Genomic DNA, 16967 nt, shown 5'->3' on the forward strand with positions numbered 1-16967 from the left:
CTACCATTAAAGTAAAAACCAACAAACAACAACAAAAAGCCCAAACACCCCCCCAGAAAAATGCTGGTTCAAGTTTCTAAAATGCAATTGAGTCATATTCAAGTCAGGAACTGAAGATGAAGTTAGGGAGAAGCTGCATTTTCCACTATCAGGACAATACAACAATGCATCACACGAGGAACACATGGGGGTGATCTCCATCTGCAAGTAGAGCAGTAGACTTCCCCTAAAGTCACAACCAATTCACACCAGTAATTTGTGAATCAGCTTCTGAACTAAGCAGGAATCAGTTCCATGGCTAAAAAGTCCTTCTAGGATTTTTAAAGGTGAGCCTGTAATTGTATTAAAACAGCCTAACTCTTCACCTCACCCACACATTTACCAACCACATAGCAGGGAGCTACAGTGGAAGTTTCAGTTACCAAAATGGCAAATAATGCAAGTGCAAAACATCACAGAGTAGAGATAGAGACACAGCTTCTGATTTGATACAAGCAGAAATTAAAAGTAAAATGGCTGTCAGCAGCAGTGAAAACCAATTTTAGTGGTGCAGAGGGAGATGGGGCAGAACAAAGCAGCTGGGACAGAGAACATTGACAGGTAAAAAACCAAATTTGACACATACCCCACCCCAAGCACACACACGCTTCTGCTTCCCTCTAATACCTTGTGAGAAAGAATTGACACAGCTAAGTAAGATCAAGGCAGAACGAGGAGCTGAAATTTAAAAAAGGGTTAAATGAAAAAACCCTGGCAAGCAAAAGTACATGAGAAAAGTGAGAGGTATAAGCAGGAGAAGAGAAACATTTTCTTTTGGTTTTACCATGTAGCAAGAAGCTTTAAATAGTTTGCCCAGTTTCCAGAGGTCCTACCACTAGAGTACAAGAAAAGGTTACATTTTTCCACTTAGATTCTGGTTAAAAAGCAGCCATGCTAGGAAGCTCAGGAAACTGCCATTTTTCCAGGCAGGGTTTGCAGACTTTAAAGACTGAAAGAAAAATCCTGAATTCTGCATTGTTCTGAAAACCAAACACTAGGGGATAAGCAAGAGAAGACAAAAATCAGAGCTGGAAAAAAAAAATTAAAAATAAAAAAGTCCAACTTGCTTCCAAAATCAGCATATTTAAAGGATACATGCCTGGTGAGGCTCTAAAGAATTGTGAACTGTGTTTCTTTTCCTAGAAGTGTGTCTAAATAACTTGAATGCACCAAGCCCATAAGAGATCATGTTTGGTGAAGCAGGTGGTTTTGCAGGTACTATTAAATGAGTTAAGCTCTGTCTCCTCATTTGCCATATGCATAGTTTTTCCACTCTGGGAAGCATAACAATTTGTTTAAAAAAAAAGTTTTCTTTAGATGAATTCTGGAAAGAGAATTTGCACATGAGAGTCTGAAGGTGGAGGGAGACCCAAGAAACCCAAAAAGAAACTAGAATAAAACTTTAAATTTCCAAGTTGATCCTATTCCATTAATGACAACACCAAATTAAATGACACAGGAAAAACCCCAGATTTAAAAGGAGTTACATTAGAGGGGTATGAGCAAGATACTGCATTTGTACATGCATTTCTAGTCTCAGTTGTTAATCACTTCACTTGCAAACAACAACTCCTCACAGGAAATCTCATGGGTTTTGATTTTTTTTCTCTATTTAACCACAAGGATGTCTGCATGCAATCCTATTACCAAAATAAGACCATGCTGGGATTTTTACATTCCCCACTCAAACATACAGAGGAAGGCAAACACACAAATACACGGTTTGCCCTTCAAAGAGTGGTATGACTCCAGTCAGAAGAAAGCCTCAAATAAAACCACTGTTTATTTCACTTGTAAGAGGTTCTGGAGCTCTAAAGTTTTTCATAACTTCTATTACTGTTACTGTTTATGCAACATTACTGCTATCTGTAGGACCTTAACTCTGAGCCTCAGCTGAGCTCAAACCCCTGCTCTTCTCAGCTCTACACAGCCAGTGAATCAACCCCCACCACCCTTTATGGTTACAGTGTCATCTTAAACTGATTTAGGGTAACCTAAGTAATGTTTCATGTTTGAGTGGGTTTTAGTATTTCTGACTAAAATTAGCATAGTGGGAAACACTGCTGGGGTTTTTTTGTATTTGTTGGGAGGGCTTCTTTCAGGGCAGATACTTATTTTTCACCATCCAATACACAAGAAGACATTAGGGCTCACTGGTAAAATGGATGGCCAGGCTGGGTGCAACACACCAAAACCTGGGGTTGGGCTCCTACCTCGGAGGTGGAAGGTACCTCCACATCATGCAGAAACGACTGCAGAAAAGCAAACCTACTGTCAGGAGGTTTCATTTCTCTACACAGCTGTGCACATCTGAAGCTCATTCAGATCCAAAACTGGCTGGAAAACCACTGCTCTGAAGTAGTCTGTTGAGTTTGGACAGTACGAGGCTGTCAGAAACAAAAAATCTCCCTCCTTTCATTGGAATGCTGGGTAGACAAAGTCAGCAAAACATCTCCTCTTCTGTACCTACTGGAGAGGAGCCTTTTCTCCTCCCTCTGTTTCAGGCACTGAGGCAAAGAGCCTAGACACATTCACCTGGTGCCCACTCAGAACCCCAACTGGAATGCTCATGCCCATGCAAGCTATATGCTTCAAAAAAACCAGGTGCTTTTAATCTTCTTTCTTCCATTCCCTTCTCCTGGTTTTCATTCACACAGGAATGCCAGAGCACCTTTCACATGCCTGTATGCAACCGAGACTTCTGACTCCTCACCAAAACAGCTCCTGCTTTCTCTCTCTACTGCAATTTTATCTGGTTTTTTTGTATGATCTAATATTTAATTTTATATATATATATATAAAATAATAATAATATACTTAATTAGAGCAAATGACCACCTCACTGGACTTCTCAAGACCTCACCCTTTAATCCTCTTACTCCAATCTTGCTTTTACAAAGCAAAACATCCCAGTTTCTTCAGCCACAAGTCCTGGCAAAGATGAGACTGTCTGTATGCCTCCCCTGAGCTCAGCCACAGCAATCTGAGGAACATGAAGTCCCTGCCCACAATCCTCCTTACCACACCTCTGCTCAGTGCAAGCTTACCAGCTTCCTGCTCCTTAGCTCCTAACTAGGATTTTTGATCTTTTGGCTAACCTAACAAGACCTGACTGAGGAAAGGAGTCTAACACTGACAAAAAGAAAGCAGAAAGAGACTTCATGTATGCCACCACTGAAGGAAGAGATCTGCAGCCTTCCTTTTGCTGGTTGACCCATAGAATTATCACCTTTTTTTTCCCCTGTATTTTAAATGTAAGTTAAGAAGAAACTCAATCTGCCCTCTTTCATTCTCCACCTATAAAGGCAATGCAATCACTCAGCACAGACTCTCACAGAGACTATCTCACGCAAATTAAGAAAGGGTTTTACTGTTTTGCAGCCAAGAAGAAACTGAAGTAAACAGAAGAAAACATCAGTCCCGACCTTAAACATAAGCTGGCACAGGTCAGCTGATATCAGAAGACTAATGCTGATTGCTACCTGTCAGTGTGTTCCCTTGGCCAGCAGTGGGGTGCAGGTGGAATACAGAAAAGCATGGAAGGTAGGTAGAAGCTACTACAGATGTACTTGTAAAACCTATGGTGAATTAACATCAAATTACAATAAATTTTTATAGCAATTTATAAATACATAGTATTAAAACAAGTAAAATATATTTGATGAACCCATTTTCTGGTGGGTTTAAGTGAAAACTAGAAACAGGAAGAATCAATACATTTTACTTAACTTAAAAAAGTAAAAAAACCCACCCTGCTCAAATGCAAGTCTACACTTGACAGTATGCCAAGAGATATACACAGAACTTCAGATTTTCAGCAAATGTAATCATCCTCATGCATTTCATTTTCCTGTTCTAGCACATTTACACAGTCCCACGGAGCAGGCTGTGCTCATCTCTAACCTACAAAGTTCTGGTTTGTCCAATTACTCTGACCTTATCTGAATCTTGGCAAAATGAGACTTTTCCTTTTGAAAGTATTTCCTCTGAGAAGCTGACTGCAAGCCTCCTTCCAGGAACATAGATACAACTGAGCACAGTATCACTTTGAAAATCTATCAAATAAGACCTTCAGTCTGCAAACTGTCACTGGTGCCAGGATCTGGCAGATCTCTCAACTCAAATGTTGCATTGTGTTAACACAGCTGTATCCACAAGCAAAATGCGAGGGGATTATGTAAAAAGAAATTCTAACTTCCATCATTCTTCTGGCTGCAGAAAGGGTTTACAGTCTTATTTCTTCTTTTTTTTCTTTCTTTTTTTTTTTAATTTAAGTAATGCAAGGGCAGATTACTTGTAGAAAACAAGACATACAGCAAAAAAGGCGAGTCACTCTTTACACACTGGTGTATTTTTGTATTTTGCCATTTTAATTAAAGAGTTTAAAAACCCTTGGAAATAACAAAAATTCCCTGACCCTTCCTTCAAGCACTCTTTATACTTTTATTTTTACTACCTGAATATGATATGTTTGTGTGAGCTACTCCCCTAAAGAAAGGCACCAGTATGATGCCAGGGAGTACTCAGTCAGTATCTCTACCCCTGAGGTAAACAGATCTTACAAAGATAGGCATTTCCTACACATGTAGGCAGAATGGCCATGAACGACTGTTTGCAATCCTTTCCAGGAAACAATATTGTCTTCATAAACTGCAAAGGAAACATAAATATGCAACACTCCCGAACTTTTCAAAGGCAATGAGGAGGAAGGTCACAGGTAAATTATCGATGCAGCTCATCCTGCTTAACATAACAATGCTGTTAAATCACAGACAGCTCTCCAAGGCCGACTCCACATCAATAACCATTAAGCCACGAAGTTTCAGCCACTGCTCAAGAAACTGCCCACCTGGACAGACTCACCTTCAGGGGCTGCGACCCAGTCTGTGCACCAGTCACGGCATCATTACCGGGGACAGCCTAAAGAGGGAACATCACTGCCAAAGTCACCCACTGATCTTTTTACATCTGGTTTCAGCCACTCATCACTCCTCCCTCAACCAATCTTTTGCCTGCAGACTTATTTCTCCCCGCTAATTCCAGATCCTACTAACTTGGCAGCCTTTTAAGAGACTAAAGGATAAAGAGAAATTATTACTTTGAACTTGTTTCAGCACAGTACTCACAGGAGAAGTTTTAAGTCCCATTAGATTTTGGGCAGATCTACTGTCTCACTCCCAGCTGTCTACCCACTTATTTTATCTATGAAGCCATAAATTCAGAAATGGAAACATCTGAAAATCCCATCTGAAAAAGGCACAAGAATCAGCCTGACTGCTCCAACCAACACGATCAGACATGGCATCACTCTTTCCAGCAGGAGCAAATAGTTATGCAAACACTGAATGCCTCAGAAAACCCAATCCTAAAACTTTGCTGAGCAGGACCCACTACCAGGAGAGCTGTGTTTGCTGCTAGCGTTGTGTCTCTGTACCCCTTCCCAAGTTTCTCCTCTCTCTCTTCCACTAAACACCCACTTCCTGCTTGCTCCCCATGGCATACTTTCCACATTATTGAAAAGGAATAAAACCCCAAGTCATTTCCTCTGGCACAGCACTTAGTCATGGAGGATACTACCAAATCTCTTATAAGAGAATGATTGTTTCTTGATACATTCATGTCTTGTTTTTCCTCTGGAAATGTTAGAGAAATACATTTAGGAGGAGATTGGCTTTGATTTGGATAACCTTTCAGAAGGTTTCTATTCTTCCCAAATCCCCTGGCCTAGATACCTCACAAAACCTAGCATTTCTTGCAGTATTTCTGTAATTTCCACTTACTATTCCTGCCAAAACCACTGAATAATAAAAATAATAACATTCACAAGTGTTTTCAAACATCTTAAGAAACTTTTAACATTGAGCTGAACTTCCTGGAAGAAGCAAGAAAAAGTAATTGCTTGAATTACAATACTAGCTTCAAAGTCTAGACAAACCCCAGAATTTAGAGCAAAATTTTAATGCAGAGGGCGATGGGGTTCAGCACCTGCATCTAGATGGAGATGCACAAGACAACCACCTGCTGGGCTTGACGATGGGTTATTTTAGGCACCTGGGAAAAGCATCTCTCCCCTGTACCATGAATGCCAGAGCAGGAGGAGGGTTTCAGTGCTCAATTCCTGGCTCTTACCTCACAGCCCAACAGAGGCATCAAAACAAAGCTCTGACCACACCACTGCCAGAGGTGACAATCCTCCATGCAAGGGGGAAGGAGGCCTGACTTCCTGATGGTTCAGAAAGCCTGAACATGTCTATCTACTCTCATATTTCCATGATCATAGAACTGCAGAATGGCTTGGGTTCAAGGAGATCTAAAAGATTCCAACCCCCTGCTGTGGGCAGTGACACCTCCTGCTATCCCAAGTTCCTCCAAGCCCTGTCCAACCTGGCCTTACACATTTCCAGGGATGGGGCAGCCACAGCTTCTCTGGACAACCTGTGCCAGGGCCTCCCCACCCTTATAGGGAACAATTTCTTCCTGATATCCAATCTGAACCTAAACTTACTCTCAGTGTGAAGCCACTCCCCCCTATCCCACCTTAAAATATTTCTCTGGTGTGGTGGAGTATTATATATATCAAAGCTTGTGCTCATTTTGCTCAGTGTTTCCAGAAAAGCTTCAGCTGATCTCCAGTAAGAGCAATTCTCTTTTCGGAGCTAGGGAAACACAAATTCTTTAGATAAATTCTTCTTCACGTAATTTGTTGAGAAGGATTGCATTTGTTTACCCAAACTGTCATCAAAACTGAAAGCAACACACAAATGGGAAAAAAAGGCAAACAAATAGAAAAGTTGTTTGACCTTAAAAGTAAACATTACCCATGGATTACAGGATAGAAAAGTGATCTTAAAAGAGCTGCAAAAGCTGTGATTGTTTTTAACCCCCAAGTATCTTTTAGGCTCTTCACTATTAAAAAAAAAAAATCAAGTGTTAAATAGTTTGTACACCACTAAACAATGACAAAACAAAGCTTCTTTCAATTCAAATGCAATGGCACTTTCTAACTGTGTTTGTTACAGCACCAATATGCTTAAAAGGTAGGGCCATTTGCTGTGCACCTCAGCTTCAGCACAGGATGAGGCATCAGGGCAATGACTAACCAGAGAACAAACACTCTTTATTCTGGTGTTGACCTTATGCTCATCTGCCATGTGCCACATTCGAAAGATAATATATAAATTGTGCCACTGATCTAATGGCTTAGCTATTAACTAAGGAACCAGATCATCAGAAATGCACCACACTTGTTTTTCACTGGGATAGCTCCCAGTGACAGCAGCTGCTCATTCCCAGTACACATGCTGCTCTTCCTCAGAGCAGAGAAAGTTAAGGCTGTTAAATACAGAGTACTTTATTTCAGCCAAGTCCACAGTAAAAGCTAATGTTTGAATTCCTTAATCAATACTGTTAAAACATAATGACCTGTGACACTTCTCCACTCAACCTCTAGCATTAGTTAGGAACAATTTCACCCTTTCTTCTTTATTCACACTTTTAGCGTATTAAATGAAATAGTAGTTTTGTGAACCACAAAAATTCAGGCTTACACCAAACGCTACAATCACAGTATCAAGGAGACTAATCTAAACACTGTGGCATCAGCTTTTTAAAAGAGAAAGATGTTTTGGGATTTTGGGAAGCATATGTGCCCTCTTTGGCCCGTGCAGGTCCCCATTAAGACAAAAAGAACCAGTACTTAATGCACTCTCACGATTTAAGAAATGGACCTCAGATTTGGTAAGAACTTTTGATGTGTAATTAGTTTTTGTTTCCCATGAAAATTGGGAACAGTACTGCCCTGCATCAGAGGGTTTTCTCAAGGAGTAAACCACTCAGCAGTGGCAATTTCAGACACTGCATTGATGGGGGTGACCCACAGGAACCCCTCATTGTCACCAAGGACACGTGCAGAGGACAGAAAGGTGTGATCAGAGGAGGGGGAGAAGGTCCCGAGCTCCTGATCAGCCTGGAGGAAGGGCTGGACTAGCTGAACTCCAGAATCCCCTTCCAACCTCTGGTTTTTGCAAAGTCACAAAGCAGGGAATGGGGACGTATGTGCTGGGGAGGTTTGGTTTTTATTTTTGATGGGGTTTTGGCTTTTTTTGTTTGCTTCTTTTGCAATACCAAGATATCAGAGGAAAAACATGAATTTTTCTTACTCAGTTTCACACAGTGGTGGGAACACTCCACCACTCCAAAACCCATTTTCACTTTTCATCACACATGAATTGCGACATTTGCATAACCCAAGAGGAAGCATGAGGTCAAAAAGCATAATATCAGCTAAAATAATTAAAAAATCAAATAAAATAATTTTAAAATTAATCATTAATAAAATTAAAAAACTTTTAACTTTGCATTTCTTAGCAAATGATACACACCTGAGCACACACATACTAGCCAGGTGAAAAAACATCTAAACTTGGAGCAAACAATTTAATGTTTGGAGCCACATATCAGAAGGAATAAGAAAAATCTGGATGTATGTTTTTTACAGGGACAACCTGGCTAAACAAACCACAATGATTATTTATCTACCACTGGTAAATGTTTAAAAATACCCTAGCACCTCACCTAGTAACTGATATGCAAACATTTATCTAAGTTTAAATAAATGGGGAAAAGTTACAGTGACTGAACCTGATTTTTCCCCTCCTAAAGTAAGTACACTAAGTATTCTGGGGCAGCTAGTGTAAAGTCACTGAAATCCTTGGACCTAGAAAGGATTAATTTTCAATATTCCTGTTTAAGAATGCAAAACATTCCCCATACTAGATCACACCAGGTCAGCACCAAGGGACTAACTTGAGGGCACTCCAGCTATGCAGGCATGGATTTGCTTTCTGTTCAATAACAATTGTATTTGCACATCATTAGTTATATTTGCACAAGTGCTTTCTGACCAAGAGGTTAATGTAATCCAACAGACTGTACGAGCAAGATCACATGAGAGGTTTTTTTTGTGGTTGCACTGTTTATTTTAAACAGCTGGACATCAGACATGATGGACAGTTTGCTTCTTTACTCACTCAGCACTGACTACCAATTTTTGAAGAACGTTATCGATTGCTTTAAGAACCACTTTTTGTAGCACTCTTCCAATGTGGTTCCCCACTCTCAAGGGTGCACAAACATAGCAAACCATGAGGTTGAGTACCACATAAAAGATTTATTTCTCAATGAACAAAAGAAAATCTTTTCACTAGAAAAACTTGAAAAGAACAGTGCTTATGTCTTGATCTATTTATTTTGCTTTATGCACAGAAGAGACTCCAAGGAAAATCTTGCATTAATTAAACCAAGGTCACTGCTCTCCACACAAAGATGACCCATGTATATGCACCAGACAGCAGAACACTTCTACCTGTGGCACAGTTTTTACTGCCCTAGACCAGCTTGGATCCACTGGCAATGAACAGATAAGCTGCCCAGTGTAGAAAGTTTGCATTAATTGTTTGTCTTGGCTGTGGAGACAGGCTTGGGAACTGGGGTAGCCCCAGTAGGGACTTGACACCTCCTGCACCACCACAGCACAGCATTGCTAACCTGTATTATGTAGAGGGAAAGCCACCACTGGGTTCAGAATGTGTCATTTGTTCCTGAACCACACTTGGACTATAGAGACTGGAAAAAGCAGCCTGAGCCACGAATGTGTGCCAGTTCACTGCTGCACAAGTGTGCCAACACAGCAAGCAGGATAAACCCAAAGCACAGCATTCTCACTGGCCTGTCAGCTGTGCCATATACACATCATAGGAGATGGAATGCCTAGACAAAATGCCTACTCTTATTTAGTGCTCCTAGGAGGTTAAAAACCAAAACAAACCCACAAATCAAATCCTGGAGAAAAAACAAACTCAATTTGCACAGTCTTTATTTCTTGCCTCTCTGAGGATCTAGTTAGGGGGCAGAGGGGAGACATGAAAAGGGCAGTGCAACAGTTCTTCAGAACAAAGTCTGCAGATAGCATAATGCAAGATATTGCCACTACCTGACCTATCTGGAAAAATCAGGAGGTAATTTTAAATCCTCAAAATCATTTCAGACACCTGTACATTCCTCATAATGATCAGGTCTATCAGACCAGTTATAAAGAGTGACTGTTCTATAAAATCCATGCACCACTTTGACCAACTATGCTCTGTATTACTAAGTTTTCTTTTTTTTCATACAACTACTGAACTACTGCTTATCTGGAGGACTGGGGAGGTGGAGGGATTCACCTTGGAGATGTTTTCTTTTTGAGGGGCAAGGTAGTTCCAAATATTCAGAATCTACAATTTACTTTCTAAATATATGTTCACCAAACAAAAGAGAAAAGTCAATCACAACATATGACTCTAATAAACAGTCTTAAATGTTTCTTCTTCCAGCCTATTTCTTTATAGAAAAAAAAAATTAAACAGTGAAAACAAGAAAGTTATGACACACACCAATGAAACCCAGGAAATTCAAAGCTGAAGGCTGTTGATATATTTGTCTCTAGCTAATTCCATTCCTCTTCCTGTTTTTTATATATACACCACGGGACTGGCAATGTCAGCCTCAAACAAGCTTCCTGGCTTGGGTCCCAGTCTGTGCAACTTTGAAGTCACGTAAGCACAGGTCACCCTTCCTGTATTCATGGTGCTCTTCTTGATCCTCCTTCTGAGGACAATTGTTCCCTCTGACTTCTCCCTGCAACTTTTCCCTCTGATAACCCTATCACCTCTTGTCACAGCTGACTCATATATTCACCAGCAGTGCAAAGGCTACTGCTGCTTTCCCAACCCCCTTCCCTTCTCCCATCATGTTGCTCATCACTAGCACTATCCTCTTACTCTGCTTATCCTGAGCAGCTCCAGACTCCCCTACCACTGCCCTACACCCAGCTTTCCTTCACTCTTGCAGCAGAACCCCTGGGGTTGAAGCCTCATGACTTTGTCAGCTTCTTTCCCTGTACCTGTGAGGTTTCCATCCACCAACCCAATCCTCCTGTTTTCACTTTTCACTATTTTCTACTTCCTACTAAAGTTCCTCTCCTTTTCTACCCCCTTTTCTCAAGCCATCTGCATAACGATCCTGGGCAGACAGGATTTCATATTCAGAGCATGAGGACAGTTTAAGCTGGGAGGGGCCCAAAGATCATCTAGTTCCAACACCCCTGCCATGGGCAGGGAGACCTTCCTCCATAAGGTGGACACCATGCATGCTCCTCAACACCTTCACTTCACACAGGTTTGAGCAGCCTCCTCATCCCTTCCCTTCTTCCATCACATTTGTATTTAAGAAGGTGGACCAAGATCATCACACCTAATAACTCTCCTAGCTGCTTCTTTCCTCCAATCCCTTGAAGGGCCAGGACATTTACAAGTAAAAAGGGAGGAATTGATGCCACAGCACCAACTGGCTCTAACACTAAGGAGAACAGCTTAAAGCCTCTCCCAGGCTGTCTTCTTCCAGACTAGGAGGAATGAAGGTCCTCCCTAGGTTTTGGGATGAGAGTTTTTCCCTCCTCTATCTTCTTTTTGATCCCCTAGTTGAATAGAGCATATCATCATAGCCAAACTTTCCTTCTCAGCAGCATCAAGAGTCACATTAAGACCCACTTGATTACAACTAAAAAGTTTCTCCCTACTTGCTGGATTAATGAGTTCATAGAAACTCCTAGCAGGGGAACTCCTGAAGAAAGAAGCGTGGGTGTTTCGTTCTTCTCTGTTAGTTTGCTTGTGTAAACAATTTGTTTTTTCTCTCCTGGGACAGTATGTTATGAAAAAGGCTTTTTAAAAGACAATAAGCCTAATTTGTTGAAATGGTGAAACTGAGTCCAAGTACTGCCAAAAGCAGACCATTCCAAACACACTGGTGACTCCACATATTTACTTGTGGAGGGGTACGTTATGCACATAGATCAGACAGAGTCTGTTGGTGTAACTTTTTTTCTTTCAGATCTGAACCAAATGCAGTCAAACACAGAAAGTAAAGCAGCAGTCAGATGACAGGCTATTTCCTAGGTTTAATACACTGGTACCAAAAGATTCCCATGACTGCCAGCAACAAACATTGGTAATCATTGTGTATGGGGAGCTCAGACTAAGCATAGTGAATACATGTTTACTTGGTCCTTTTACAAATGAAAAATTAAATTGTTTAACAGCTAATAAATTCCATCACTCTCATTCTGCAGATGATAAAGAAGAAGCTGCCAATAGGTGAAAATATTTCTGAGGTTACATCCCACAGTTTCAGGACTTAACACGGCATTAGTTTATTGCTTCCACATCTGGTGCCAGCTATTTTTATGCAGCTTCTCTGTATAAATTCAACAACACGGAAAAAAACCCTTCCAAGTCTATCTTAACCACTCTTAAAATAAACACCAACAAATCCATTACTGTCTTCTGTACCTCAGCTATGACATATCCTCTGCACAAACACAAACCCATGTCTCTGGGGAGTCACAAATCTCTTGAGTAACTTGACCTGCTGTAACTGAATTAGGGGAACTCAATCCAGCCCTAAAATTAAACTTTTTGTTCCCAGTCAGTCTGCCTTTTTTCCAAAACCATAGCACTAAAAGGCAAATCAAGGAGAAAACAAACATCTTCCACAGTTTGTGAACCATGACCTCATGTGGTCAGGACTGCTGTCCTGTGTCTCTCTCTGCTTGCAAAGTCCTGTTCCAGTGCCTACTGGAGAAGGTGAACATGAACAATGCCCAGCAAGGAGCTGGCATCAGCTTCCCCCTAAAGACAGAAATCAAGTATTTCCCATTATTTGTCCCAAGCTCTTCACACAAGTCAACTGGAGCTGCCCAGAAAGACCCTGCTGAAGCTAATATCCCCTGCTCCCCAGGTAATTAGCTGGCATTTGATGCCAAGTATCCCCTGAAAACAAGGAAAGCATAAGGCTGGCCCCCTCTTCCATGCCTTCCTTCACCTGCCCAATGGTTTGTTACACTCAGCCAGGCTTCCTAATGCTCCTAAGGGTTCAAGCAGGAGCAAAGCTCCCTCACTAACATTTAAATCAGTTTCCACTCTGGAACTCCCTTTCTTCTTCATGCTCTGTCCATCCTGCCAGTGACATTTTAGCCTAAGCTGCCTACCACTGCTTCCATGTACAGCAAATACCAGCAACCCTGTGCTACCAGCACTATAGAATTCTGCAGTAAGAGCTCCTTGCTTGAAACCTGCATGTTCAGTGAACTTTTGGCAATTTCTGCTTGTTAATCTCTTGATTGGAAATGGATTCCAAGCCCAGCAGCACCTTCAAACAGCCGTCATGCCTCTGAGCACCTTGCCACACAAAAGCACCTCTCTCCAATCTTCTAAAGTACACAGTAAATTCATTCAGAAACTTTGCACTAACACCTTTCACACCTACACATGAATTACACTATCATACTCGGGCCTGGAAAAGTAACAGCTCAATCTGCCATTCCATGACCACCAAGGCTGCAATGTAAGAAACTTGCACAAAGAAATTACAATTTAGCCAACTGCCCCAGACATTTACATGCAGCCTTGGAAGATCTGACCTGTAAGTGATGACCACCCTATGTGCAATTTGGAGTTAGCCTACACATTCAAAACACAGGCTCAAAGACTAAACAGCACAGGTGCTTTGCTGAACTGGATCTGAAACAGGAAGATCTAAGGCCCTGCTGGGGTGAATGACTACTTGAAAGGCAGACAAAAGACCATAGCCTAGACATGTGTTTAAATAGCCAAAAAAATAACCATATTGCCTTCAGTTAAAAACTGGCCAGCTTGAGACAAAAGCATTTCAACTGACAACCTGGTTTCTGTGTTAGCCATCAGACAGCAGATGAATAGAAGGAAAGGATTCCATAAAATGCTGTAAGGATTCCACAAAATGGCTGAACTTTGCCAAAACTTTACATGAGCTACTCTTCTTTGGGTATTGTACATTCAGACTAAAATGGGGTGTACTACAGATGTCAGAGACCATGTATACGACCTCTGAGTGACAAGGCCTGATGTTCTATTTTTGTCTGGACCTTTACCTAATTTCCAGAGTTAAACATTATCTGTTGGCCTGAATTAGCTTTTTTAACAAAATGCATCAACTGGAAAAAGCATGAACAGAGAAAAACGGATAGACCATTCATAGCTAAAATTAGATGAGTATGAACACCTTGCTGGATGGAGAGCTTACAGGCAATGAGCTGAACCGACAATCTACCTTTCTTTAATTTCTTGTCCTTCGAATGCACCAGATTTCAGTAAAATGTTCCAAATGAAGATTCTTCACTAGCAAAATGAAGGCTGTCTTGCCATTTTGTTGGACCCAAAGGCATGCTCTGCCTCGACATATGGCAAATGCCTGTAACCCGTGTTACAATCCCATCCCTGCCAGCAAAGAAAATTTTCCCATAGACAGAACTGTGCAGGGAACACAACATCCATCTGCACGTGGGAACTGGAAGGCCTAAAACCAAAAACCAAAGGAATCTTCCCATCATGGCAGTGCATTGCCTCCTAGCAGCAGTTTTAACCAAAGTGATGAATACACGCCTTTGTGAAGGAAAAGGTGGTATGAAGCAACATCTTGATATTAAACTACTTTCTTCAATTCACTGCTTCCAAGTTAGGGTCTCAATGCAGCAATACTCAGTTAAACATACTACCTAGCTAACCACAAGGCTGAGGACTGCCTTAGTTTTACATTCTGTACTCTAGTGATGCAACCAAAAGCCTGCCAGGAACATTATTGAGATTATTAGAATATTCTTCTAGACATGATTAGAACATTAACTACCGAAAAACAACTCTCACCCACTGTATGTTCTTAGGACACATGAAACAACAAAAAGCAACACACAGAGTATCAGAGGAACTGTCACAGTATTGTCCTGAAACAAACCTTAATTAAAAGGTTGAATTTAGACATAGTTCTCATGGTGCCACAGTAAAAAGGAAAGAAAAACTGCTTCCTCCAGCTCACTATGGAGTAGTGAGCAAAGGTTCTCCGCAACACAGCAAACTGAAGGCCACCAGCAGCCCGGAGGGTAGCGGGTGTGTCTGCCAAGAGGCTGTGCACATGGGAATGCACTGCTCCAGTAAGGATCCAATCACACAGGATCCACCTACAACACTTCTCTGGCTTCAAGAGCTGCTGTTAACCACATGGAAATGCACCATAGCTATCACGGTGTACCACCATAAGTGATAGCTAGCACATGCCCAGTCGCTCATTAAATACCAATGGATGAAAAAGCATTTTTCATATGGACATCAAAAAATGAACCTGCACTATAACAAACCAAATATTTACTTTGGCAGATCATAACTTAGCAAAGAATTTGCAATAAATCTAAACATTAAGGGGACATACTGCAAAACAGATGCTGAGAATATCTTTGTAGGGATTCCTGCCAAAGTGGAGGAGCTGTGCATCTATCAGTACAACAAACATGAATCAAGAATTTTTATGGAACCACTAAATAGAAACTTTGAACTATCCAAAGGAAAGACAATTGCTCACTTGATGGTGAACTCATTTTTTCCTCTGCTAAAAATTCCAAGCAGTACAGTTTGCAAAGGAGGATGTACTACATAAATAAAGAACACCAATACAAATTAGAACTGAGCATTTCTATCTGACTTCTCAAAGATAAGTTTCTAAAATTCCAATTACTTAAAAGCATTTTACAAAGACTTCAGCAGCAATTCCCAGCTCTAACACACATTCAGAGAAACACTTCAGGATGAGTTTTACTGCAGTTATCATTTAAGTCAGCCAAGTTCAAGCTACCAGCCCATTTTCTACTTATACCTCCCAAGATGGAACTCTTGTAAATCTCCAAAACAACCATAATTTTAGCAGCTGTCTCTAGATAGATCTAGTAAAACCTAAGTAAAAATTTAGAGGTATGCTGTGGCACAGGTGCATACATAACTTAACCTAGAGCACCCTAAAGGCTCCCAGTCATGCATCCAGACAGTAGTGTGGTCCTTAGCAAATGCACAACAAGAACCCTGCTTCCTTCTCCCAAGCTATTCAGTGTGTCCAAAGTCTGATTTTTATTTTTGCATTAACTACCAAGAATGCTGTGAGTAAATTATTCTTCTTTAAATCCCCAGCTGTAGCTAAAATAGCTTATTACAACATTTACTGAGGGCTGACATTTCATAGTTGCCAATATTTAACTGCTTTCCTAAGAAATTACAGTCTCAGCAAGTTATGCAGCATAAAGCATGCCAAGGCCCCAGCTGGCACAAGGATGCATGTTTATTTTTGTGAAGGTTATGGTTTTGGTTTGTGGCGGTGAGAAGTCTCCCACACCAGCAGATCCAAAACTGACAGCAGGCATCCCCAGGCCTCAGTACAGGCCTTCCTTAATTCCTGAGTTAAAGTTATCACAAGGCTCACTCCCAGAACCAGCACAAAGCTGGAGTACACAGCAGAGCCTTCCCTTAGTGGCTCAGGCACACAGGCTGGGCTGGAACACAACAGCTGGGAATTCTGTTCCCTGCTTTACGCAGGAGAAACTCCCCAGTGGTACAGCATTTGGCTTTTGCAGGTGACCAGGCACCTGCAGGGCAGCAAGATTAAAGAGGGTACTTGTAGACAGCACTCCCCCATGCACTGGCTCCCTGTGCTGCTCTGACCACTCACTCAGACCTGCCTTCTGCTGTTTCCATGCGCTCCACAGCTCCAAGAACTCACCTGACCCAGGAAGTTGTCAATGTCCCACTCACTTTCCACACATTCATTCTCAAATGCATTTAAAGACATGTCTTGGCATATGCTCAAAAATAATCATCCATTAAAAGAAAATATTAAGCAAAGAATTTAGAGGAAGATAAGGCTACAGATCCACAGTCAAGTTAAGAAGGGGCTGTCAGCATACGCAATGCACATCATGCATGAAAGCAAAACTAGTAAGGCTTTGAATTATTTTCATGTTTCAAGTATGTTTCAAT

At 41.2% G+C, this 16967-nt stretch overlaps 1 protein-coding gene across 4 annotated transcripts in view; it reads right to left on the reverse strand.

The window, feature by feature from the left end:
- Window positions 1–16967, reverse strand: part of RIN2 (Ras and Rab interactor 2) — a 65313-nt gene that overhangs the window by 43148 nt on the left and 5198 nt on the right. The window lies entirely within an intron of this gene.

Source organism: Lichenostomus cassidix, chromosome 3 (genome assembly GCF_008360975.1).
Source record: "Lichenostomus cassidix isolate B80296 chromosome 3, HeHo_3.0, whole genome shotgun sequence".
Classification (NCBI taxonomy): domain Eukaryota; kingdom Metazoa; phylum Chordata; class Aves; order Passeriformes; family Meliphagidae; genus Lichenostomus; species Lichenostomus cassidix.